At 41.4% G+C, this 23,999-nt stretch overlaps 1 long non-coding RNA gene across 1 annotated transcript; it reads left to right on the forward strand.

The window, feature by feature from the left end:
* Positions 1 to 3,603: 3,603 nt before the first annotated feature.
* On the forward strand, positions 3,604 to 22,779 carry LOC128579591 (uncharacterized). The gene is made up of 7 exons (XR_008378212.1): positions 3,604 to 3,755; positions 5,390 to 5,600; positions 7,252 to 7,366; positions 10,662 to 10,846; positions 20,759 to 20,909; positions 21,957 to 22,099; positions 22,685 to 22,779. It is a non-coding gene; the product is annotated as an uncharacterized LOC128579591 (long non-coding RNA).
* Positions 22,780 to 23,999: the final 1,220 nt, after the last annotated feature.

Consider the following 23,999-nt stretch of genomic DNA (forward strand, 5'->3'; position numbering starts at 1 on the left):
CGTTTTTTGCCCACTTGTTTATAAGATGGTTTGTCTTTTCCTGTGGGTTGCTTGAGTTATTTGTAAATTCCAGTTACCAGTCCTTTATTGGAAGTGTCATTTGTGACTATTTCTTCCATTCTGTTGGTTGTCTATTTTGATCTGTTAATTGTGTCTGTAGCAGTGCAGACGCTTTTTAGCTGAAACAAATCCCAGTTTTGGTTTTGTCATGATTGCCTTTGGGGTCTTTTTCTTAAATTCTTTGCCTAGAATCATATTTAGAAGAGCTTTTTCTACATTTTCCTCCAGAATACTTATGATTTTGTGCCATAAATCTTTTGTATATCCTGAGTTTGAGTGGTGAGGACTAGTGGTCCTACTTCATTCTGGTGCATGTAACAATCCAGTTTTCCCAGAGCCATTTATTAAATAAGGCTTCTTTTCCCCAGTGTATGTTATTGCCTGCTTTGTCAAAGATAACTTTGTTGAAGGTAGGTGGTTTTATATCTGGGTCCTCTGTTCCATTGGTGTATTTCCATATTTTTGTAGAAATACCATGCTGTTTTTGTTAAACTACAAGGCTATAGTTTCATAGTATGGCTGCAAGTGTGGCACTGGGAGTCCTACAGATTTGTTCTTTTGCTTAAGATGCAGGCTCTTTTATGGCTCCAAACAAAGTATAAAATATTTTTTTCTTTATCTGTGAATTATGACTTTGGCAAATTGATGGAGATTGCATTGCATTTATTAATCACTTTAGGTAGTATTGATATTTTAACATTATTGTTTCTAGTAAGTCAGGATATTTGTTTATATCCTCTGCAACTTTTTTGTTCAGAGGTTTCTGCCTTAATTTCTATTGTCACCTCTGCTAAGGAAAGAGTTGGGCAGTTACTCTGCTCGTGGACTTCTGATTTCCCCTCTGAACCACAACACAGAGGTGGGACATGATTAGAAAATCACTGGGATGTCTTCTGCTAAATTCAGTCTGTAACTGAGCACATGGTGAGCACGAGGTATACCACTACACACCTGTAAGGCACTCTGGAAACTTCTGGGCTGAGCCAGCAGGGCACGGTCCTTAGGACTTGGTGTCTGTGCAACATTCAGGCTTCAGTGCAGTTCGGAGTTTAGGACTTTGAAAGGCAAGTGAGCTCATTTTTATTTCATTGGGGGAATTACTTATTCTGTTCAGCCTATGGCACATGAATGGCTTTTAGTGACCTAAAAACAAATCTCTTTTGCGGATGAGGAGGGAAGGACAATTTTTCACTTATGAATCATGTGTGTACACATGCATACGCACGTTTTTGTGTATAAAATGCGATAGTGTATCTGTGTAAACGGATACACATGGGTGTATCTAGTCCGTCTCTCAGTGCGCGCACACACACATACACACATACAAACACACACACACACACACACACACACACACACTACCACATGCCCTAAAAAGTACTAGCTTGCCTCCTGTTAATTCAGAATTACTGATGCTTTGGAAAATGGCTGAGGGTTTAAGTGTGGACTTCAAGCAGCTTATCAAGTAAACATTTGGTAGGAGTGATAAGCTGATTAAAACATATTCTGTTTATTAAAGGAGATTCTCTTTGGTCTTAAACTAGAAAACCAGGAGTGAGCTACTACACCTGGCCCTATTTTCCTTTTTTTTAATGACAGTTTCAAGGAAAGAAAAATGTTTTCTGTGATGCAAAAAGAAGACAATTTTAGACCCTATCTCAATTACTTTACATTCTTGGAAATTACAAACAATCTTTGTTTCAACCAATTATAAAATTCCTAATAAAAGTAACAGCTGAGGGCAGCTAAGCCCCAGCTTCTACACATCATCTCACTGAGTTCTCATGATGGCCCCAGGAGGCAAGTGTTACTGTCACCCCAGTGTTACACATAGAGCTTGGTGATAACCCAGGTCCTCGGCCTGGCAGAATCAGGTCTAACTTCTACCTTGCCTGACTCCATGTTCTTAATCCCTTAGAGACTATAGTCTCATAGGCCATACAAATTAGTAAAATTTGCTTTCTGTATTCTGCATAGTTGGGTCCTAAAGTGAATAGAGGGTCTTCTTAGTATAGACTCTGGAAAAATCTGTGGTTTGACAGCCAATTCCACTGCTTTTAAAAATACAGCATCAGGCCTGGCATGGTGGCTCATGCCTGTAATCCTATCACTCTGGGAGGCCAAGGCAGGTCGTTCGCTTGAGCTCAAGCAACTTGAAACTCTTGGGCTCAAGCGGTTTCCTTGCCTCAGCCTCCCCAGTAGCTGGGACTACAGGTGCCCACTACAACGTCCAGCTATTTTTAGAGATGAGGCCTCACTCAGGCCTTACTCAGGCGACTGTGAGCTACGACACCACAGCACTCTACCAAGAGAGACAAAGTAAGACTCTGTCTCAAGAAAAATAAGTAAAATGAAATAAAAGTATACCATCTTCTCTCATGCTGGGTGGGTTGTAAATTACGTATTTCATTAACCACTTAGTCAATCATTTGTAATCCCAGATATTAACCTTGGTTCACGTGATGGTGTACATCTTTGCTCTCTATTCTGGATTATATAATTTTGTTGCTTGGAAGAGGCAATGACTGGAAACCAAACCTTCCATATTATTGACAATCAAACTAACGGGAGACCTTAATTTTCTGCCAGCTCACTAGAGTGGTAACAAGTAGCCAAAAGGAGAATAAGAAAACTGAGCGAATCCTCAAAGAGAGTCGGGACCTGGCACGTTCATCGAGAGGCTGTAGAGGAACGTCCAAGGTAGTGTGAGCAGTGTCTGGTTTGGGGACTCTGTGCTATTCTAGAAAGAAGAGTCACATTTGCGTTCAAATGTACAGCTGTGTGTGTCTTGTGCTGGGCTTCCTGGAACCAAAAGACTGGCATATGCCACAGTTTGGGGATCTCGAAATGTCGAGGCCGTAGTGTTTGAGAATTTTAGCTTTTAAAAAATGCATGTTTCTTTTTAAATTTTCTGTATCATGGCTAATTCTCAAGCCCCATTATGGTAAAGTCAGATATCTCCCCATCCATTTGCACAAAGTAGGAGCTGGTACGATTTGGGGCTTCCATTTGGTGCCAGCATTCATCCTCCACATTGGAGTAAATTTAGTCACTCCTCAGTGGGATCTAATCTGGCTTTTAGCATGCTATTTTCAATTTTTTGGCTGCTAGAATCATATTTTTGCTTTTCTTTTTGGATTATGGTAGAATGGCTTAAAAGTATAGAATCCTATGCAAGTCCGACTTTGTAGGACAAAGGTAAGAAAATTATTAAAACAAATCATATTAATAATACTATGAAGTATCAGTAGTTTTTTCATGTGCTATTAAGTTAAATAATTATTTATTAAGAACTTTTATGTGTCAGCGTCTGTGCCAGGTACACACAATGGACCCTGCCCTTAGGGAGATGATGAGTACTTGGCAAGACTCACATTCAATAAACTGGTTATCCTAAGTCCCTGGCCAGGCCTGGAGGTCCAGCCCAGCTTAGGTGAACAGAACATCACTTATCAAAGAGGGCTCTAAGTTTTTCATTTATTTCTGTTCACTTTTGAGAGATTTATTATATAATTGATGATTTTCTCCATAGAAACGGTTGAAAAGGCAACAACTTTGAATCAGACTTTGTATGAAGATTTCCAGCTGCCCAGCTTGATGCTTGAGAATATGCAGCAGAACATTTCATCTTTGCTCAAAACCATACAGAAAAGGCACTTCATGCAGTTGCACCAAAATGTCACCCTGGAACTCAAGTAAGTTCCCAGGGACAGAAGCTTGGGTGTTATCTCCAAAGGAGAAGAAGGCATAATGGAAAGAACAGTGTGGCCTGGGGGTGGGATGTCAGAAGAGAGGAAAAGGGTTCCTGTATTCAAGTAGGTTAGATGGGGACAGACCCCTCTAACTATATGGGACACTAGTGTTGTGGCGGAACACAGTTTCAAAAAGACTGTTGCATTCTGTTAACTGAACACAAAAGAAAAAGCCAACAAAATGTTCTGAGGGTTTTATTAATCCTGTCCCTGCCACTGAAGGACTGTCACTTCATCTCATTGTAGTTGAGAGAGTAAAGTCACGTCATACGTGAAAATTTGACCTCATCTTAAACTTCCTCAGACAGATACCTTATTTTTTTCTTTCTTTATTATTTATTTATTTATTTGAGACAGAGTCTTACTCTGTTCATGTGGGTAGAGTGCTGTAGCATCATAGCTCACAGCAACTTCAAACTCTTGGCCTCAAGTGATTCTCTTGCCTCAGCCACATGAGTAGCTTGGACTACGGGCACCCACCACAATGTTCAGCTATGTTAGAGATGGGGGTCTCACTGTAACTCAGGCTGGTCTCAAACTCTTGAGTTCAGGCCATCTTCCCACCTCTGCCTCCCACAGTGCTAGGATTACAGACATGAGCCACCATCCCCAACCCAAGATACCTTATTTAATGATAAAGAATGACAGATTCATGATCAGATAGTAGAGAAATATATTGGTTTTATTTGTGTTCTTCATGTATCTATTTTAGATCTTATTACCTGTTTCATAGACCAACATCTTTATAATAAGTAGAAGTTATAAGTATGTGTAAATAGTCCTAATATTATTCTAATGATGTCAGAGTTAAAATATATATCCTTGAAAAATACTGTCAGATATGACTTGACCCAGAGATCTGGTATCTGTGAAAGGTGAGGATGTTTTATAAGGCATTTTCCATGCAGTTTTTCCAAGTTCTCCTGACCAATTGAAGCAGAGAGTTAATGGGCTGTATTCAACCACTGCAAGAATTTGTTGTATGAAGTTTATTCACACTGCCATGAATTCAAAGTTAATTTAAATAAACAATTTGGTAGCATACTTATAAAGAAATAGGAGAAAATCTTTCCATTTCCTAATGCTTACTTTTATCATGGTAAAAATTATATCTTTTTAGCAATTTGAATTTGAAAGTTTTTATAAAATCTGTTTCTTAAGTAGATATAGAAAACCGTTTATATCATATAAATAAACTGGTGAATTCACAGCAAATCACTGATTAGCCTCCTGTTAATCTCTGATCGTATTCTGATGAAAGATTGCAGTTCCTAACATTAACACAGATTGTAGTCCTAATTTTCTAAATCCAGATTCACTGAGACTATGTATTTCGATTCCATTACTAAAATGTGTTAGGAATTTTGTGAATAAAAGTAATTTGTTAAGGATAAAGTGTAAATCTTCTATATCTGTAGCTATCTTGGAAAAATAGTTTCCATGCTTAAACAGTTATGCTGTGTCACGATTTCAGGGAGAAACATGGTATGAATATGTAAAAATTCCTTCTGCTGTCATGTGAAAGAACAAGTTTTGCTGTTCATTTGCTTACTGTGGGGACTATTCACATTTATCAGGGCTGCTCAAGACTTACTGTCATAAATTCAGAAAGCATACCAGAAGCCACAGGAAGAGTTGGAAGTGTTGAAAGAAATAGCAAGCCGGCTCCTGGCTGAGCACAGTGGACAGCTGCAGGCGGCCAAGACACTAGTGAAGGACGCAGAGGGAAAGAGCCAGGAAAGCGACCGTCTGCTGCTCGTGGCCAGCGCCAACCTGAGAGAGTTTGAGGTGAGTCTGACATGTTCCATCCTGCATAGTTAGAACTGGCAATCAGATTCTCCTGTGTCAACATCATCTTTAGCTTCTTAAAACTTTGAACCCCAACACTAACTTACCTTACTTGTATATTTTTCTTTCTTTCTGTTTTTCTTTCTTTCTTTCTTTTTCTTTTTAAACAGAGTCTCACTTTGTCACCCTCAGTAGAGTGCTGTGACATCACAGCTCATGGCAACCTCAAACTCCTGGGCTCAAGTGATCCTCTTGCCTCAGTCTCCCAAATAGCTGGGACTATAGGTGCCCGGCACAATGCCCAGCTGTTTTTAGAAATGGGGTCTTTTTTTTTTTTTTTGAGACAGAGTCCCACTTTGTCACCCTCAGTAGAGTGTCATGGGGTCACAGCTCACAGCAACCTCCAACCTCCAACTTTTGGGCTTAAGTGATTCTCTTGCCACAGCCTCCCAAGTAGTTGGGACTACAGGAGCCCGCCACAATGCCCCGCCTTTTTTTTTTTTTCCATTGTAGTCGTCATTGCTGTTTTTTTTTAGCTGACCAGGGCTGGGCTTGAACCTACCACCTTGGTATTTGGGGCCAGCACCCTACCCGCTGAGCCACAGGGACTAGAAATGGGGTCTTGCTCTAGCTCAGGCTAGTCTCAAACTCCTGAGCTCAGGCAATCGACCTGATTTGGCCTTCCACAGTGCTAAGATTACTAGCACAGTGAGTCACTGTGCCCTGTACCATTATATATTTATTTTTTTGGACAGTCTTAACTCTGTTGACCTGGGTTGAGTGACATGACAACTGGATCAAAAAAATAGCCAGGCATTGTGGCAGGCACCTGTAGTCCCAGCTACCTGGGAAGCAAGAGAATCGCTAAGCCCAAGAGTTTGAGTTTGCTGTGAGCTGTGATGTTATAACACTCTACTGAGGGCAACATAGTGAGACTCTGTTTCCAAAGAAAAAAAAAAGAAAGAAATTACATTAACCTTGTGTTCAAAATGTAAATGTGATTGTATATTATGAACAGAAATTTTAAAAGTGGCGGCGCCTGTGGCTCAAGGAGTAGAGCGCCGGTCCCATATGCCGTAGGTGGCGGGTTCAAACCCAGCCCCGGCCAAAAACCACAAGAAAAAAAAAAAAAGAAGAAATTTTAAAAGTAAAATCTTTTACCAAACTTGAGAAGGATGTTGAGTTGAGTCCTAGTTGGGTGTCCGGAAGGGACAGCGGGATGGCCAGGGAAGTAGAGGGAGGACAAGGAGCTCCCGATAGAATCCCATGTTTGGGGTTCATAGCCCAGAGGAGAAAGGTGACCATGATAAAGTGTGAACAGGGAGCTGGTGAGTCTGGTTAACACTGCGTGATTTAAACACAGTTCTTCATTTTATTAGCTCAAAACTGAGGATGAAATTTAAGAAGAAATATCAGTGAGAAAGTGCAATAAGCAAAGTGGAAAAAAAGACCAAGCTGGCTAAAAACACACTCTTACTCTCCATCATGGATGGTGCTAAGTCTTGCTGGAAAACTTTCCATATTGCGATTCTCCATATTAAGCTATTGATTCAGTAGATGGGTCAGAAGTGATAAAGAAAGCTGTTTCCTAGGCAACTTTTTAGTAGGCTAACCTAAAAGAGAACATTTCCACCCAATTCTCTTTAAATAGGTATTGCATTGGAACTGAGTAAATTGAGAAATACAGCAAACATTTCAAAAGAACGCTGATAAAATTACCAGGCAGACCAATGAATCACTCTCGATACATAGAGCAATTCCTGAAGGTAAGTAGAAAGGAGTTTATGGATCTAACAATGTCTTCTCCTTGTAAGAGCACCACACAGGAGCACAGGCAGGCCTGCCTCAGTCAGTCCAACCAGAGTCCCCACTGGAAAATCAGACCAAGACTGATAAAGGTTTTATCTGTAAAGGAATATGATTGAGAAGTGAAGATCACCGGGTCTTTCTTTTTAAATAACTTCAGAACATTTACACTGACATAGTAGAATATTAGAACAGAGACTTTATAGAGCCATCTTAATTGATTATTTTTGAAATGAGCTTGACATAGCACTTCGATAAAAGAAGAGGCATCCAAAAACATGAGTAAGGAAGGAAGCCAGATTGCCCTTTACCTGCCTGAAGAGAAAATGCCAGGTTTATTATACATGTAGTAAGTGGAAGAATTCTGACTTGGTCATCTTCCTTCATGAGGCAATCAAACATTCTGAAATAGGCCCACCCATCACCTTCATATTGATGGTTTGGTAATGCAGTATTCATTAGCATTTTAAGTAGAATAGTTTTTTAAGTGTAATACGAATGATTTGTGCTGCAGTTCATTATTTATACCACTTCAAACTTCTCCTTGGTTCTTCCTACGCATTTTTTGAAAGTCTTAACAAGGTGCAGAAGCTCTGCTCCCAGGTGTGCCTGCTAAGTTTCTGACATAGTCTGAGCGTGTCCAGCAGAGATGTGCTGGGAGCCCTGGAATTATCTCTTACTTTGAATCAATAGAGGATTTTCTGATCTGGAAGTGCATTTTTCCTTTCCTTTTTTTTAAAGGATAATATGGTGTAGATCTCTATATATTTTTGAGATAGAGCCTCACTCTGTTGCCTCAGGCTAGAGTGCTGAGGTATCGTAGCTCACAGCAACCTCAAACTCTTGGACTCAAGCAGTCATTTTACCTCAGCCTCCCAAATAGCTGCATCTACAGAATACTGCCATGATACTCAGCTAAGTTTTCTATTTTTAGTAGAGATGGGGTCTTTCTCTTTGTCTGGCTCGTCTTGAACTCCTGAGTTCAAGCAATCCACCTGCCTCAGCCTCCCAGAATGCTAGGATTACAGGTGTGACCCAGTGTGCCTGACCTAATATTTTAATTAAACAATTTAATTACTTTTCATTTGGAGATAATTTCACACTAAAAGAAAAATTGCAAGGAGGATAAAAAGGCCATTTTGTATACCCTTTATCTGACTTCTTCTATTGTTAATGTTTCACCTTATTTGTGATAAAACACTTTAAAAATTAATAGTGCTTTAAAAAAAATCCTTACCCAGATTTTTTTAGTACAGCTGATTCCAGTTTACCTTGAATGGGTATTTAGTCTTTGTTCTGCTATTATTTCTGCATCCAGTTGATGCTGTGGGCAAAGGCCAGTCCTCTATCCTAAGTCCTTCTTGACTGCAGACTTTCTTTACAAAGCTGTCTTAACCAGATACGAATTGAGGTGGAGAATGTGTTTAATTGTGGCAACAAGGGGTGATAAAAGAAAACAAGTAAAGAAATTTAGCTTATTAATATATAAGACACCAAGCGTGGGGTTATTAGCCCATACTTTTCATGATCTCATTGTATATTGAAATCATATTCCAAAGAATTGGGATCAAAAATTATTTAATTTAGGCCAAGTGTGGTGGCTCACTCCTGTAATTCCAACACTCTGGGAGGCTGAGGCGGGTGTATGGCCTGAGCTCACAAGTTCAAGACCAGCCTGAGCCAGAGCAAGACCCCGTCTCTAAAAATAGCCGGGCATTGTGGTGGGCACGTCCCAGCTACTTGGGAGGCTGAGGCAAGAGAATCACTTGAGCCCAGGAATCTGAGGTTACTGTGAGCTAAGATGCCCCAGCACTCTACCAAGGATGACAAAGTAAGACTTGGTCTTCAAAAAAAAAAACAAAAAATATATATATATATATGTGTATATATATATTTAATTTGTCCCTGAAAGAGTATTGAATCCAAATAAGTGACTGAAGCACAAATCCCAATCAATGGAGGCTTTTCAAGCCCAAGTTGAAGACATGCCTGGGACAAACACAGACCACCTCTAGATTTGTGGCTATTTTTCCAAAGTGGAATTTGGAGTTTTCAGGATTTAAAGGGGAGTAGGGCATTAAAAAAAAGTGGGGAGGGGGCAGCTGTAGTGAGACAAAGTAGTCACATTCTTGTGACACCCAGGAATATGTACCTTTTACGCAGGACAAGGGAGCTATGAGAAGAGGGAGGGAGTGAAGGAAGCCTCGGTTCCACACATGTCCTTGCTCTAGAGCAGGCCGGTTTTGAGAATGATTTCTCCAGACAAAGATCAGGATAGAAAGAAGAAAAAGTTTATTTTACTTTATGTAGACAGGAAAAATAGCCAACACAGTGAAAGACAGAGAGATATTGTTGGCTGAGATAACCAGGAATTCTGGCTTTTTCTTCAGTTGTTGTAAAGCGGGTGAAGAAGATTTATGGCTGTAGCTGAATCCGCAGGCTGCTGTGGACCCAGCATCGGCTCCGTCCCTCGTCCTAGCGGCAGGCCCCCAGCAGAGGGAAGGACAGGTTTGTCAGTTGTGGTTGTGATCTTAGTAATTCTGCCCCAGAGGTAGTGGTAGGGGGTTTTTGGTGGTTTTTTTTGTTTGTTTTTTTGAGTAGGAGCTCACACCTAAGCTGTCTGTCCAGGAGCTGTTGGAGGCTGTAAAACAGAATTTCAAAAGTAGTTTCAAGTCAGTAGGTCTAAAAATGCACATTTCTTTTCTTTCTGTTTAGCTCTTCCCAGATGTTGTGAAAACAGAGACACCCCCCCCCACCCCGTGCCTGTCAGCAAGGGAGAGCGGGAGGGGCATGGGTAATATGATTGATCCCTTACTGAGAAAGTATGAGTTAGATAATTTTCTGTTATTGATATTTTTCTGTTAATTTTAGTAAGAATGTTAATTTCAGGAAGCAAGTCTGATCCTTCTTCTCTCTAGTCTTCTCCCTGTGCAGATAAACTTGTAGTTCATTTTTAGCACAGAATCAAACAGACTTTAGTTGTAGGGGCTGGTGGGGAGGTGACATTGAGGTTTTTATTTTCTTTTACAAAGAAGTAGTAGAGCATGTTATATGCAGGTGTATTTCCATGGAAAACAAGAAGCTCTGTAGACCATTGACCACTGCCCAAAAGAAAAAAAAGCAAAGAAGGCTCAGTTTGTATTCAACAATCAGTAAACTACCATAACATATTTTTCTGTAAAGTTGTATTTGTCACATTTTTATTCTTTTCCCTGTGTGTAATCAGCAGAGTGCTCACGTATATATTTATTTTAGATGTGGGACACCAAGGAGCCAGAACTAAAGAGCTGGCCACATCTGTAAACAGGAGCGCTGTGAGCACGCTGGCAGATGTGGCAGGGGGTTGAGCTGGAAGCTGCTCGACACGTCGACTGGCCTGTCCGGGGTCAACGCCACATTGCGAGAGACAAACAAGCTCCTGCATGACTCGAACCTGACCAGTACGTCAGTGTCCTTCCTTGGAGGGTCTTTTGGGGGTTTTTATTGAGACAGAGTCTCGCTGTGTCACCATGGGTGTTAGAATGCTGTGGGGTCATAGTTCATGACAACCTCAAACTCCTGGGCTTAAGCGATCCTCTAACCTCAGATTCCTGAGTAGTTGAACTACAGGTGCCCACCATATCTCCTGTCTAATTTTTCTGGTTTTGGTAGCTAGGTCTCAACTCTTGCTCAGGCTGGTCTTGAACTCCTGAGCTCTAGCCATCCACCCGCCTCTACAGTGCTGGGATTACAGGCATGAGCCACCACGGCACCTGGCCCTTCCTCGCAGTTTTTAAATCTGCATCGTGCTCACTCAACATGCAACGGGGCCTTGCTCATAACCGTCCTTAAAAGGAAAAATGTGCTAACATAGGATTAGCATTTATAAAGAAGAGCCTTGGGTAAATGCATGCTACTGGTGCATTTTTCAAATATTTACCAATAATTCACAGAATGATTATTAGGATATTCTGTTTTCCTGGTGCATTAGTGATGAACAGTTCACTATCTTGTTTCTCCCCCTCTCCTCCTTCCCTTTCACCCCTTGCCCTGTTGCATTTGCCAGCTCTGTTAGTGGAAAGAAAAAAGATGTGGAAACACAAGCCAACCTTCTATTTGATCAGTTGAAACCTTTGAAGATTTTAGAAGAGAATCTGAACAGAAACCTTTCCGAAATTAAACTGCTGATCAGCCAGGCCCGGAAACAAGCAGCTTCTGTGAGTCGGGGCCCCGGGCTCTCTGTATCCCTGGCTCTTGGCAGCCTGGCTGGGTCGCGCCCCATCCCCAGAATTCCTGCACACCAGGTCCTAGTAACCCCAGGTCCTCACAGCCTCATCTTGGTGTATTTAAACCAGTGACCCAACTCATTTTCTTTGAGATTTGCTTTTTATTAGCATGTTTCCAAACATCATCAGCCAAGAAACCTCCATGTCTTTATGGAGAGCTATTGGTAGGCCTAGATTTACGGCTACATCAGCCTCGAGGAAACAGAACGCGGTGATACAAGTGTTACCGACCCTCTGAGTTTCATTGGTTTTATATGGTGCTGCTTCTTCATTCTACCAACTTAGTTTTAATAATCACAATACTCTTCAGAACGTCTGTGCGGCTTTGGCCTCGTCCTCTAAAGGAGTCTGAGGAGACAGTTTGTAGACCCACAAATGTCGTACAAATCCAGGTCACTAAATTCGTAAGCTGCTGGGCATCTGGAGAAGTTCAAAGCTGAGGAGAGTTTTTACAGCCACCCTTAGGACATGTGCTGGCTGTGTTCTGGGGGAGGGGATTTTCTGGGCGTTCTGTGACCCCTCCTCACTGCCCTCACTATCAGAAAAGAAATGTGGGTTTCCATGACCTCTGGCTTCCATTTGCTTCAGTTACAGTGGCAAAAACAAACAAATGTCAGCCCAAAGGATGGCTCTGAATGCAAAAGTTAATGCCAACTTAGAATCTTTAAGGTTAATGTAAGATACATATGCAAATCATTACTAATCCAAGAAATAATGTGGCAAGTGCAGTAATTGCTCTATAAATATTTGTCAAATGAGCCTCTCAATTTACCAGATGATCATCACATATCCTCTTTGTTCAGGTGGAAAGATTTCAACGTGATAAGTTCCTTGTCCTTAAAGAATTAAATCTCATGTGAGTGAGACAGTTTCCTATGATACCCTATTAAAAGAGGATTTTCCCATATGTAAACATGTTACCAAACAAAATCATTCTTACCATCATCTGATTGCTCACTTTTTGAAACACAAAGTAGTGTGCATTATCAAGAGAAGCAGCCTGCCCCACATGGAAAATTCATTATAGGATAGCACTTTGGACCTGCTGCTTGCTGTGTGTGTCACTGAATAATCCTGACGCAGTCTCTGTCCGCAGACACGGCGACTTTAATCTGTAGAAGGAAAAGGGAAGTGTCAGATTATTCAGTGACACACACATCATTCTTACCATTGAAAGTTCTTTTTATGATTCTTTGTGACCCTTACATTTGTAAACATTGTCTCACTGAGTGTAAAGGAAATGAGCTCAAATCAAAAGCCACCATCAAAAACAAGTAAATCCCCTGGAACAGCCAAGGTTCTGCATATAAACAATTCAACACTCATGTTCGTTGGAGGACTAGGAGGACAAATCAAGGTAACGTTCTGAAAGTTGATCTGAACAGGACCGATTGGCTGACTTTACCCATCTACAAAATTAATATTTTAAATTGTTGAGTAGGTCCAGGCAGATGAAGATTTTTCTACTTCTATTGTTTTGCTTTGTAACAACTCACCTGCAGACCTAGGCTGGTGCTTGTTCAATGATGTAATCAATGACAGGAAGCCAATGGCTCATTTTGTTGTTTTGGGTTTCTTTTCTAATGGCAAAACAGGAAATTCAATATTCCGTGTTAATTTCTATAAAGTTTCTTTAGCTAATGGTTGACTGATACTGATTGGTGCTTAGCAAAGGGGCCTACCATGTTTATTTCATCTGTTAACCCTCCCCTGTTAAATGCAGTTGAGCTCCTTGGACCTGGAATCGTGTAGGGGACCCTCAGCAGACCAACCACATCCCCCGGGTCTCAGTTTCCTCATATGTAAAAGAAGCTTTCTCCAGCAGTAACCAAGATGATCCTTAAGATCCTGTCTAGTTCCTGCTCATTCTAAAATCCCACTTCATAACTAAAAGGAAATCCAGTGATTACAAACTGGCCGTTTTTCTGAATGTTACTCTCTCAAAATTTAAATTTGTTCCATTTGCGTTCTCAGGGAGTTTTGTGCTCTGGGAGTATTTTTTTCACTTCATCAAGTAAACTAAATGTAGCTTATGTGTTTGTTTCCTTACATCAGAAATCTCCTGTCGTGAAGGTAACCATTTCAGAGACTGCATGGGAGAAGCTTTCTTAAATGGAAAATCCATCAGCCTGTGGAACCACCTAGAAAGGGAGGGTAAATGTCACGGCTGCTTTGGAAGGTGAGATGTCACCACAATTTTACACGTGATGTGTCATTCTGTTAACATCTGAGGGCTGTGGAAAAAACTTAATGCACATCAGAGGGTTTGTGCTATTGTTTATTTTATTGCAAAGGATATGAAATAGATTATCTCTTGGGCATAATTTTTAACTCTTTAAAAAGAAGTGCTCTTTTTGCTGCATCTTGTATGTGTACCATATGCTTTGTTTGTGGATCATAGACTCTAAAAGCTTCAGACTTTTCTTCAAACAACCTCTGTCTCAATGAGCCACAGTTAAATTGTGGGGAAATCACTGTACATTTTTGTTTTGAAAATACCTCCAAGAGGCTTGGTGCTTATGGCTCAAGCAGCTAAGGCGCCGGCCACATATATCTGAGCTGGCAGGTTTGAATCCAGCCTGGGCCCACCAAACAACAAGGATGGCTGCAACCAAAAAATAGCCAGGCATTGTGGAAGGCACCTGCAGTCCTAGCTACTTGGGAGGTGGAGGCAAGAGAATCGCTTCAGCCCGGGAGTTGGAGGTTGCTGTGAATTGTGAGGCCACGGCACTCTACCCAGGGCGATAGCTTGAGGCTGTCTCAAAAAAAAAAAAAACACTATTCCTCCAAGAATGAGGGGTATTTGTGTACACAATTTTTACAGATAAATACTTTCCTATTACTAACCAAGTTGTATAATTCTAGAAATGAAATGCATTTGTAAGTGGAGAACATCTTTTTTCACATATTAATATAATAGGAGGCATTTAATAACTCAATCTCACCAAGCTCAATACCTGCCCTGTTATTTTGTAATAAAGTAGCTATAGTCCCTTAAGTAAGTAAGGTCTGCTTTCTAGCACTGTAATAATTAAGACAATAAATTGTCTTTTGCTATTAGAGAATTGTAACATCTAAGTTCTCTCATCTAAGGGGCTGCTCTGTTCAGATAAATATCTGTAATTAACAGCAAGTGTGACAAGATCAGTTAAAAGCAACTTGAGTTGGCTCACACCTGTAATCCTAGCACTCTGGGAGGCCAAGTGGATGGATCGCCTGAGCTCAGGAGTTGGAGATCAGCCCAAGCAGCAGGGAGACCTCATTTCTACTAAAAATAGAAAAACTGCCGGGCATTTTAAGCCCAAGAGTTTGAGGTTGCTGTGAGCTGTGATGCAACAGCACTCTACTGAGGGGGACATAGTGAGACTCTGTCTCTTTTTTCTTACACAGAGTTCCTACCAAGGAACTCTCCAGCAATTTAGTAATTGTAACGTGAAAAATGCCCCAACCCCACCCTATAGCCTTCTGATTTCATGATTGTTTTTAAGCACCAAAGGAGTTAAGAAAAGCATCATCTTTCCCTGCTGCAGCCCTTTTAATTAAAGGATTTGTTCTGTAGAATTTGGATTCAGTCCAAAGGCCACACTTAAGGATCTAGAAGGCCACAAGTTTCCCTAAGGTTGCAGGTTTCCCACCCCTGCTGAAACCTCACGGTTAGAAAGGAAAATTGTTAACAGCAGTTTCCTAATCAGAACATTTTAATGTTTCTAATCTGGAAAATGTCCCCCTACTTTAGCTGTTACAATGTCCCCTATTTTCATTGTCATCTTCAGGGTTATTTTGAATCCCCTGACCTCCAGTTACAGCCCTGAGTGAAGGTGATGGTTGCTGGCTCCTTGTCTTTTGTTGGAAGGAGGAAGTCAGTTTTCTGTGTGGTCAGTTTTGTTCTCATTGAGACACCTGCCCCACAGATTCCCACCCACCCAGGACCTTTGACTGATGAGGAGGAGGAGGAGGGAGCCTGACATGCTGTGTCCTCCTGATAACACACGGCCTGGCTTGTGGATAGAGGGCAGCTGCCACACTCAGCTGGTGGACCACAGAGACTTATCAGCTCAAGAAAACTAGGGCTTCATAAACCATTTGACACATTTTTATCACAGTGGTTAACATAGACTTTCTGGCGTTATCTCAGTTACTGTGCCAAAACATTTACATTCTACATTTACCAAGTTTCGCAAATACCCCTGTAAGATGCACCACAGGTGTGATCCCACCGATCCCCCTCCCTCTACCCACTCCCCCTTCCCACTTCCCCCTATTGTTAAGTTGTAGCTGGGTTATAGCTTTCATGTGAGAGTCCCAAATTAGTTTCATAGTAGGGCTGTGTACATTGGGTACTTTTTCTTCCATTCTTGGGATACTTTACTAAGAAGAATATGTTCCAGCTCCATCCATGTAAACATGAAAGAGGTAAAGTCTCCATCTTTCTTTAAGGCTGCATAGTATTCCATGGTATACATATACCACAATTTATTAATCCATTCGTGGATTGATGGGCACTTGGGCTTTTTCCATGACTTAGCTATTATGAATTGGGCTGCAATAAACATTCTGGTACAAATATCTTTGTTATGTTGTGATTTTTGTTCTTCTGGGTATATGCCCAGCAGAGGAATTACAGGATTGATGTGTCAAATGGTTTATGAAGCAAGTGTATGATGCCCCATGATCATATCAATGTATACAGTTATGATTTAATAAAAAAAAATACATCCAAGAACCAGGTCTTTGGAAAAAAACAACAAAATGTTCAAAGGTCTCTTTAAAATTACAGAGATTACTAAAAAGAAATATTAAAGAATAAAGTAGAAATAAGAAAAAAAAAAGAAAACTAGGGCTTAGTGAATTGCGCTTTTCTGCAGACTGAACAAGTCAGCAGGCTATTCTTGTGTTTATTGGCCAACATTTCCGGTAATTGGTATTTGTAAAGAATACCAGTTTGGTAGGACATGAATAGATAGCCTATAATAGATATCCTGATCATGAATGTTTTGGAAGCACTAAGTTAGAAAATTAAACTTTTTTTGCTGCAAGGCTATCTGAGCCTGTATTTATCATTGGTGTGCTAATATGCATGGTAACTCAGTCCTGAGGAGAAGGTGGAGTTGCAGAATTTTCCAAATGAATCGACCCTGAACCCTTTTTTAAAAGGAGCATGCAGAAAATACTTTAGCAGGTACTGACATAGACACAGATGGCTGGCTTTGAGTCTGTTTGTGAATGGATTGAGCTGTCTTCATTATAAACCCCACCCCCTTCCCCTGACCTTAGGCAAAAAATTTAGAAGGAATAACAACCTAATTTTAATAATAATTCACTTTGGCTGACTGTGATTAGAATTCATTTTGCATTTTTCCTCTTTGTGTAATTTACCATTATGAAATCATGAGGGTGCTCCATTGATATCCTTTAGATTTTTTAAAAAATTTATGAGTGGGGCAGCGCCTGTGGCTCAATGGGCAAGGCACTGGCCCCATATAACGAGGGTGGCCGGTTCAAACCCAGCCCGGTCAAACCGCAACAAAAAAATAGCCGGGCATTGTGGTGGGCACCTGTAGTTCCAGCTACTCGGGAGGCTGAGGCAAGAGAATCACCTAAGCACAGGAGTTGGAACTTGTTGTGAGCTGAGATGCCACAGCACTCAACTGAGGGTGACAAAGTGAGACTCTGTCTCTAACAAAAAAAAAAAAAGTTTATGAGTGTTAACCCATAAGTGTAACTCACATAGCAAGTCAACATGCTGATTTCTTTTTTATTCCTCCTTGACTACATTTTTACACTTCTTTATGTGGGATCACTGTTTATAATTGTGAACAATCCCTTAAATTCTAAAAGGATATTATAAAATTAATCACTAATTCTAACAGTTCTCATTAAAATGAATATAGAAAAACTCTTTTATTTAGTTAATGGGCACAATCCTTGCATTACTTAAGAGTGGCTGTGGTGACAGTGTTGGCCACCAGCTGACCTTGGACCAGGGCCTTTTCTTAGGCACTGGCTGAGTCTACATCAGCCACACAGTCTGTCTCCTGGGATAGCTTATGGTTAGGGAAATGGCCTGTATACAAAAAGCAGCTGTGAGGGGCTGTGCCAAGGTGTGTGAAGGGCAGCAGAGGCAGCGGCCTGAACACAAGGCCCAGGATTATCTCACACCCCACATCACCCCCACACACTTGCTCTAAGGTCAACACAGGATTATCTGAATCTCAGGAATGACAAGCTGGAGATTAGGGAGTGCTGGTGAGTCCTCCAGACTCACAGGACTAATAGCTGGGTTTGCTGACTATGTGGCTCCCACATGTGCCCTCAGAATAATGGGGGCATTTCCAAATTGAAAAACAGAGCTATCCACAAAGTGCTGTCTTGTGTCCCTCAACTGGGCACAAGGCTGGAGCCATCTTCCTATGGCCCCCTTGGGTACAGGCCCCGGGGCTAACTGGAGACTCATATGAGCCTCTGGTCATAGAACAAAATCCTGCAGTAGCCCCTGAGAACCTGGGGACGTGGGGAGGCCCCAGAAACATGACACTGCCCCCAGGGGAACGAGCCTGCAGACAGTCTCATCAGTCATCATTTTATGTGAATTCATCCTGCACAGCTGCCTGGCTTGAACAGGCCCTGGTGAGGGAAGGGCTCAGGACTCACCTTCCTGAGAAAAGATTGCTTTCAGGGTCTGGGAGAGAAGGTGTCTGCACAGGGACAAGACAGATATCCAGAGTTTTCTTTGAAACTTCAGTTTCTTGGGGTGTGTCTGTGGCAAGGCATGTAATCTTTGAGGTGTCTCAGCTTTTAATAGGCCTGATGAAGGGAGTGTAGGGAGGAGCTCGGAACACAGCAGAGTCAGAAGAGCTCATGTAGTGTGAGCATCTGCTGGGGGCCAGGCACCGGTTCAAGAACTTTATGTATTCTAACTCATGCATAGCACTCCCAGAGAGGTTCTATTATTAGAAATTTTACAGATGAAGAGAATGGGACACTGGTTAAGTAACTTTTCTGAGTTCTCACAGCTAGTAAATTGGGAAACTGGGATTTGAACTCCAGGCATCTGGTTCTGGAGTCTGTGACTGCAGCCAAAGGTTTTAGCACAAAAACTTCAGAATCAAACCACACTGTTTTAAGAATTTATGCAGAGTGTATTTCCTGGGAATTACACCTCCTAAAAGAGATCACATGATGGAAGTTTTTGAAAAAGCAAGAATGCAGGTAGCTGTAAATGTGAAACTTCAGGCTTACAAAGCACTGCTGTTCTTTATTTTGTTTTGTTTCCTCAGCTTGGGGACTCTTTCTTCTCACTGGATGTCCTGTCTTGCTGGGACATGAGGCACTGGGTTTGGTTGTTACACCTTCACTTAGGGAGAAGGTGAATTCTTACCCCCAAACCATCCTAATCTAATTTTACTCTCAAGCCCTATGTTACAGTCCAAAAAATTATTTTTAAAACATAACTATGTTGTGTCCCAGATGAATTACTCTAAATGAACAGTGAGTCCAGTCAGCCTTTTGAAGTATAGGAGGTAGACCAGGGAACACACTTAACTGAGCATTGCCCTGGCCCTCCGGTGCAGGTCTGGTGTGGAACATGCTTACCTGAGCAGTGCCCTGGCCCTCGGTGCAGGTCTGGTGTGGAACACACTTATCTGAGCAGTGCCCTGGCCCTCCGGTGCAGGTCTGTGTAAGCCATACATTCACCCTACAAAGTAAAGCAGGTTTTTAAACTCATCAGGCAGATTTTTGAGGATATCCATGATTTTTTCTTGTTTTCTTTTGAGAGAGTCTCACTATCTTGCCCTTGGTAGAGTGCTGTGGCGTCACACTCAAACTCTTGCCTCAGCCTCCCGAGTATCTGGGACTTCAGGCGCCGCCACAACACCCAGCCATTTTGTTGTTGTTGCAGTTGTCATTGTTGTCCACCTGGCCCAGGCCAAGTTCGAAACCGCCAATGTCGGTGTATGTGGCTGGTGACGTAACCACTGCACTACGGGTGCAAAGCCTCAATGATTTTTTTAATGATCCTTCTGGTACATGTTTGTTTTCCATATAATACTATTTTACCTGATGTATTAGTTAAAACCAGCAGAGGGTGGCTGGGCGTGGTGGCTCCCACCTACAATTCTAGCACTCCGGTAGGCTGAGGTGGGAGGATCCCTTGAGCTTAGGAGTTCAAGACCGGCCTGAGTAAGAAGAAACCCTGCCTTTTCTAAAAATAGAAAAATTAGCCAGGCATGATGGCAGAAGCCAGTAGTCACAGCTACTGGAGAGGCTGAGGCAGGAGGATCACTTAAGTACAGGAGTTTGAGATTGTTGTATGCTAAAGTATTTCCAGGGCAATCTAGCTTGGGGAAAGAGTGAGTCTCTGTCTCTAAATAAATAAATGAAGTGAGTTAAAAAATAAAACGGCACAAGATGATAAATGCCAATATAAAAATTGTTCTGTTGAGGGCACTGGAATTAAGAAAAGATAGTTACATTGAAGAAAACTAGAACAAACAAACAAATCTAAATAAGTAGAAATATTTATAGCATTATCCTCCTGTGAAAAACTTTCTTCTTAGTAGAGTGAACACTGCCTACATTAACTTGCTTTTCCTTATAAAGCAACTGGCTTAAACTTGAGGCAAGCATGTGGTAGTAGAACTTCTGTAAGTTGACCACTCAAGGGGCTGCACCAAACACGTCAACATACGGAGGTGGTCAACATAAAGACCTAGGCCTGTTATACATTGAGTACTTGTGATGCATGTCTGGTGTATGAAAATTAGGGCAACTTAAGGGAGTGGTCAGTGTAGGGAGGTGGTGGACCACAGGACATGCCCCACATGTACATATCAGTATAGTAGGCCTAGTTTCTTATGGTGACCACCTCTGTATGTTGACCAATTTGTTACACTCCCTTGAGTGGTCAACTTCAAGAGGTTCTAATGTATGCTGGTTTCCCTAATTAATGTGATCAAAGTATTAATGTTATCAATTTATGACTAATAGCTCTACCGTAAATTTTGTGAGGGAGAAATCAATAAACCTATTGTTTGTTCTCTTAACTGTCTTGAAAATGGATTGTATCTTGTCTCTTCTGCTTTGCAGCTCCCAGAATGAAGACTCTTCCTTCCATTTTGATGGGAGTGGGTACTCTCTTGTGGAGAAAACGCTTCGGGCGACTGTGACTCAGATAATAATGCTCTTCAGTACCTTTTCACCCAATGGACTTCTTCTCTACCTGGCTTCCAACCGCACAGTAAGAGTCTGTCTGGGCACAAAGCCCTCCCATGTACACACGTTTGTATTGCTATGAATTTACTTTTGTTTAGTGAGGATTTTCTAATTAAATCATACATTTGTACGCCATGCAAGTTTATGAACATATACTAATATATAGGTATGTATGTCATACAATATCCCCATTTTGCATCATTTATTTATTATGTTAATATGAATTTACTGTAGAACAGAGCTTCTCAACCTTCCTAATGCTGCGAACCTTTAATACAGTCCCAAGGGGTCTCAACCCATAGGTTGAGAACCACTGCTATAGAACCTTTGGGACTGGGCGGCACCTGTGGCTCAAAGGAGTAGGGCGCCAGCCCCATATGCCAGAGGTGGCGGGTTCAAACCCAGCCCTGGCCAAAAAAAAGAAAGAAAAAGAACCTTTGGGATGTATAAAAGAGCACCAAGTGGAAACCAGTCTTCCAGTCATTACACATATCAGTTAAACATTTGTTATTAAGTTTTGAGTTCAAATAATATGTTTTGTTCTATGTTCACTGCAACCACAGGGACCTTATTTAAATTGCACTCATAGGAATGTCATGATCCCACCTTCCTCTCATGTGCTGGTAATTTCCATCTCTCCGTCCTCTACTTTTATTTTTTAGGACTGGCCCATTTATCAGTCTGAATAAAAAAGATCCAAAGAGATACCACTTCTCTTATGAAAATTGTAGATTTTCATAGCAATGAGGATGGTTTCATTCTTATTTGCATAGATTTTCATAGCAACAAGAGTGGTTTCATTCTTATTAGTGTAAATTTTCATAGCAACGAAGATGGTTTCATTCTTATTTGTGTAGATTTTCATAGCAACTAGGATGTTTTCATAATTATTTGTGTAGTATTCCAGAAAACCTTCATGGACATTTTTAGTTTTATAGCATAGACGTCTGGTGATGGGGCCAGATCCAGTTTTCTGAGTTTGATTTTGGGTTTCTGCCATTCCTGACTTGAAGGGAAAGGGACACCTGGGATCCAGATATAGCCATGGGGAAATGTGTTCTTTTCTTTACAGAAAGACTATATCCATCGAGTTGGTCCACAGCAGAGTGAAAGTTACTGTTTACCTGGGTTCGGGACCCCTTGCTCTTATTACAGACAGATGTTACAACAACATGACCTGGTACAAAATTGCCTTTCAGCGAAACCGGAAACAAGGTAGGTGCCCAAATGGATTTGGCTGCTGCCCGTCAAATTCTTCTAAAAGCAGCAATCCTTATTCTACTTTAGTTTCCTAGGCATTCTTAAATAATATTCTAATTGAAAGCCATTGTCTTTGGTATATTAAGCAACAAAATTCACAGTTTGCAGGAGGAATAGTATAATAATTAGCTGTGGTTTCCAATTACATTTTTTTGTTGTTGTTGCAGTTTTGTCTGGGGCCATGTTTGAACCAGCCACCTCCAGTATATGGGGCCAGGACCTACTCCTTGAGCCACAGGCGCAGCCCCCACGTACATTATTTAACATTAAATGCTGAATTGAGATCAAACATTGAATCCCTTCTGTTTTCTTCCACACCCGTACTGCTGTCATTTATCAACGTGTATATTGGATTTATTGACTTTGGTCAAGAAGATTTTTCACTTGTCTTTTAATAGCCCAGAACATCAGCTGGTCAAATTTGCAGAATTTAAAAGTTGATGTCTTCGTAAATGAACTCTGTCAGCAGATGTGTGCATTTTACTTTAATATAGAAAGTGATTTTCATTTCATTGCCTCTTCCTTTCAACCTCCTTTTAGGTCTCCTAGCGGTCATCACGTACAACACTAGTTACAAAGAGACTAAGCAAGGCAAGACTCTGGGAGTATCTTCTGACCGCAATCATCTAGATAAGAATCCCATTTATGTGGGTGGATTGCCTCGGTCAAGAGTTGTAAGGTATGATGTTAAACTGCAGCACTTCTGTGTCCCTCATTTCTACAACAGAGTGAGACCCTGTCTCAAAAAACACCAAAGGAACAAACAGAAAAAAATTTAATCTCTCCCAGTTCCATTTTGACATCGAGGTGTTGTCAGGGCTTTGTCCCTTGGAGGACCGTGGGAGAGAACCCACTCCACCCTCCTGGCTTCTGGTGGCTTCAAGGGATCTTCAGCCTGTGGATGACGTTCTCTTTGTGGCTTCACCTCTGTGCCACGGTCCCTCTTTGTCTAGATTTCCCCTTTGATAAGGACCCCAGTCATCCCCAGTCATCCTGGATCAGGACCTACCCTAATGGCCTCATTTTAACTTGAGTAACTCCTCAAAGACCCTTTTCCCAAATAAGATCACAATCCCAGGTTGGGAGGGAATGAAGAGGCCAAAACTGCAACATCTTTTGAGGGGACACCGTTCAATTCAATTCAATTCAGTTCAGACTCATAACCCATCATGCTTTTATTCAAAGTACTCTACGCCATATTAATTGGCAAATAAAGCAAGCCTTTTGCAAAAACATTAATTATTTTATATTCATTGCCATTAGAATATCCTTTTTGTTGTTGTTGTTGTTGAAATAGAGTCTTATTCTGTTGCCCCAGCTAGAGTGCTGTGGCATCAGCCTTGTTCACAGCAACCTCAAAGACCCAGGTTCAAGTGAACCTGTCACCTCAGCCTCTTGAGTGGCTGGACTGCAGGTGCCGCTACAATGCTCAGCTAGGTTTTCTATTTTTAGTAGAGACAGAGGTCTCGCTCTTGCTTAGTTGGTCTCCAACTCCTGACCTCAAACAATCCACCTGCCTCAGCCTCCAGAGTGTTAGGATTACAGGAGCCTGGCTGACCAGTAGAACATCTAAATATTGTTTACTGTGCAATATTTGGGGACCCCACTTATCATACTCCACTCCCTATCTGGACATTTTATTTTATTTTTATTTTTATTTTTGTAGAAACAGAGTCTCACTTTATTGCCCTCGGTAGAGTGCCGTGGTGTTACATGGCTCACAGCAACCTCCAACTCCTGGACTTAGGCGATTCTCTTGCCTCAGTCTCCTGAGTAGCTGAAACTACAGGCACCCGCCACAACTCCTGGCTATTTTTCTGTTGTTGTTGCAGTTTGGCCAGGGGCTGGTTTGAAC

Source organism: Nycticebus coucang, unplaced genomic scaffold, assembly GCF_027406575.1.
Source record: "Nycticebus coucang isolate mNycCou1 unplaced genomic scaffold, mNycCou1.pri scaffold_69, whole genome shotgun sequence".
NCBI classification, from domain to species: Eukaryota; Metazoa; Chordata; class Mammalia; order Primates; family Lorisidae; genus Nycticebus; species Nycticebus coucang.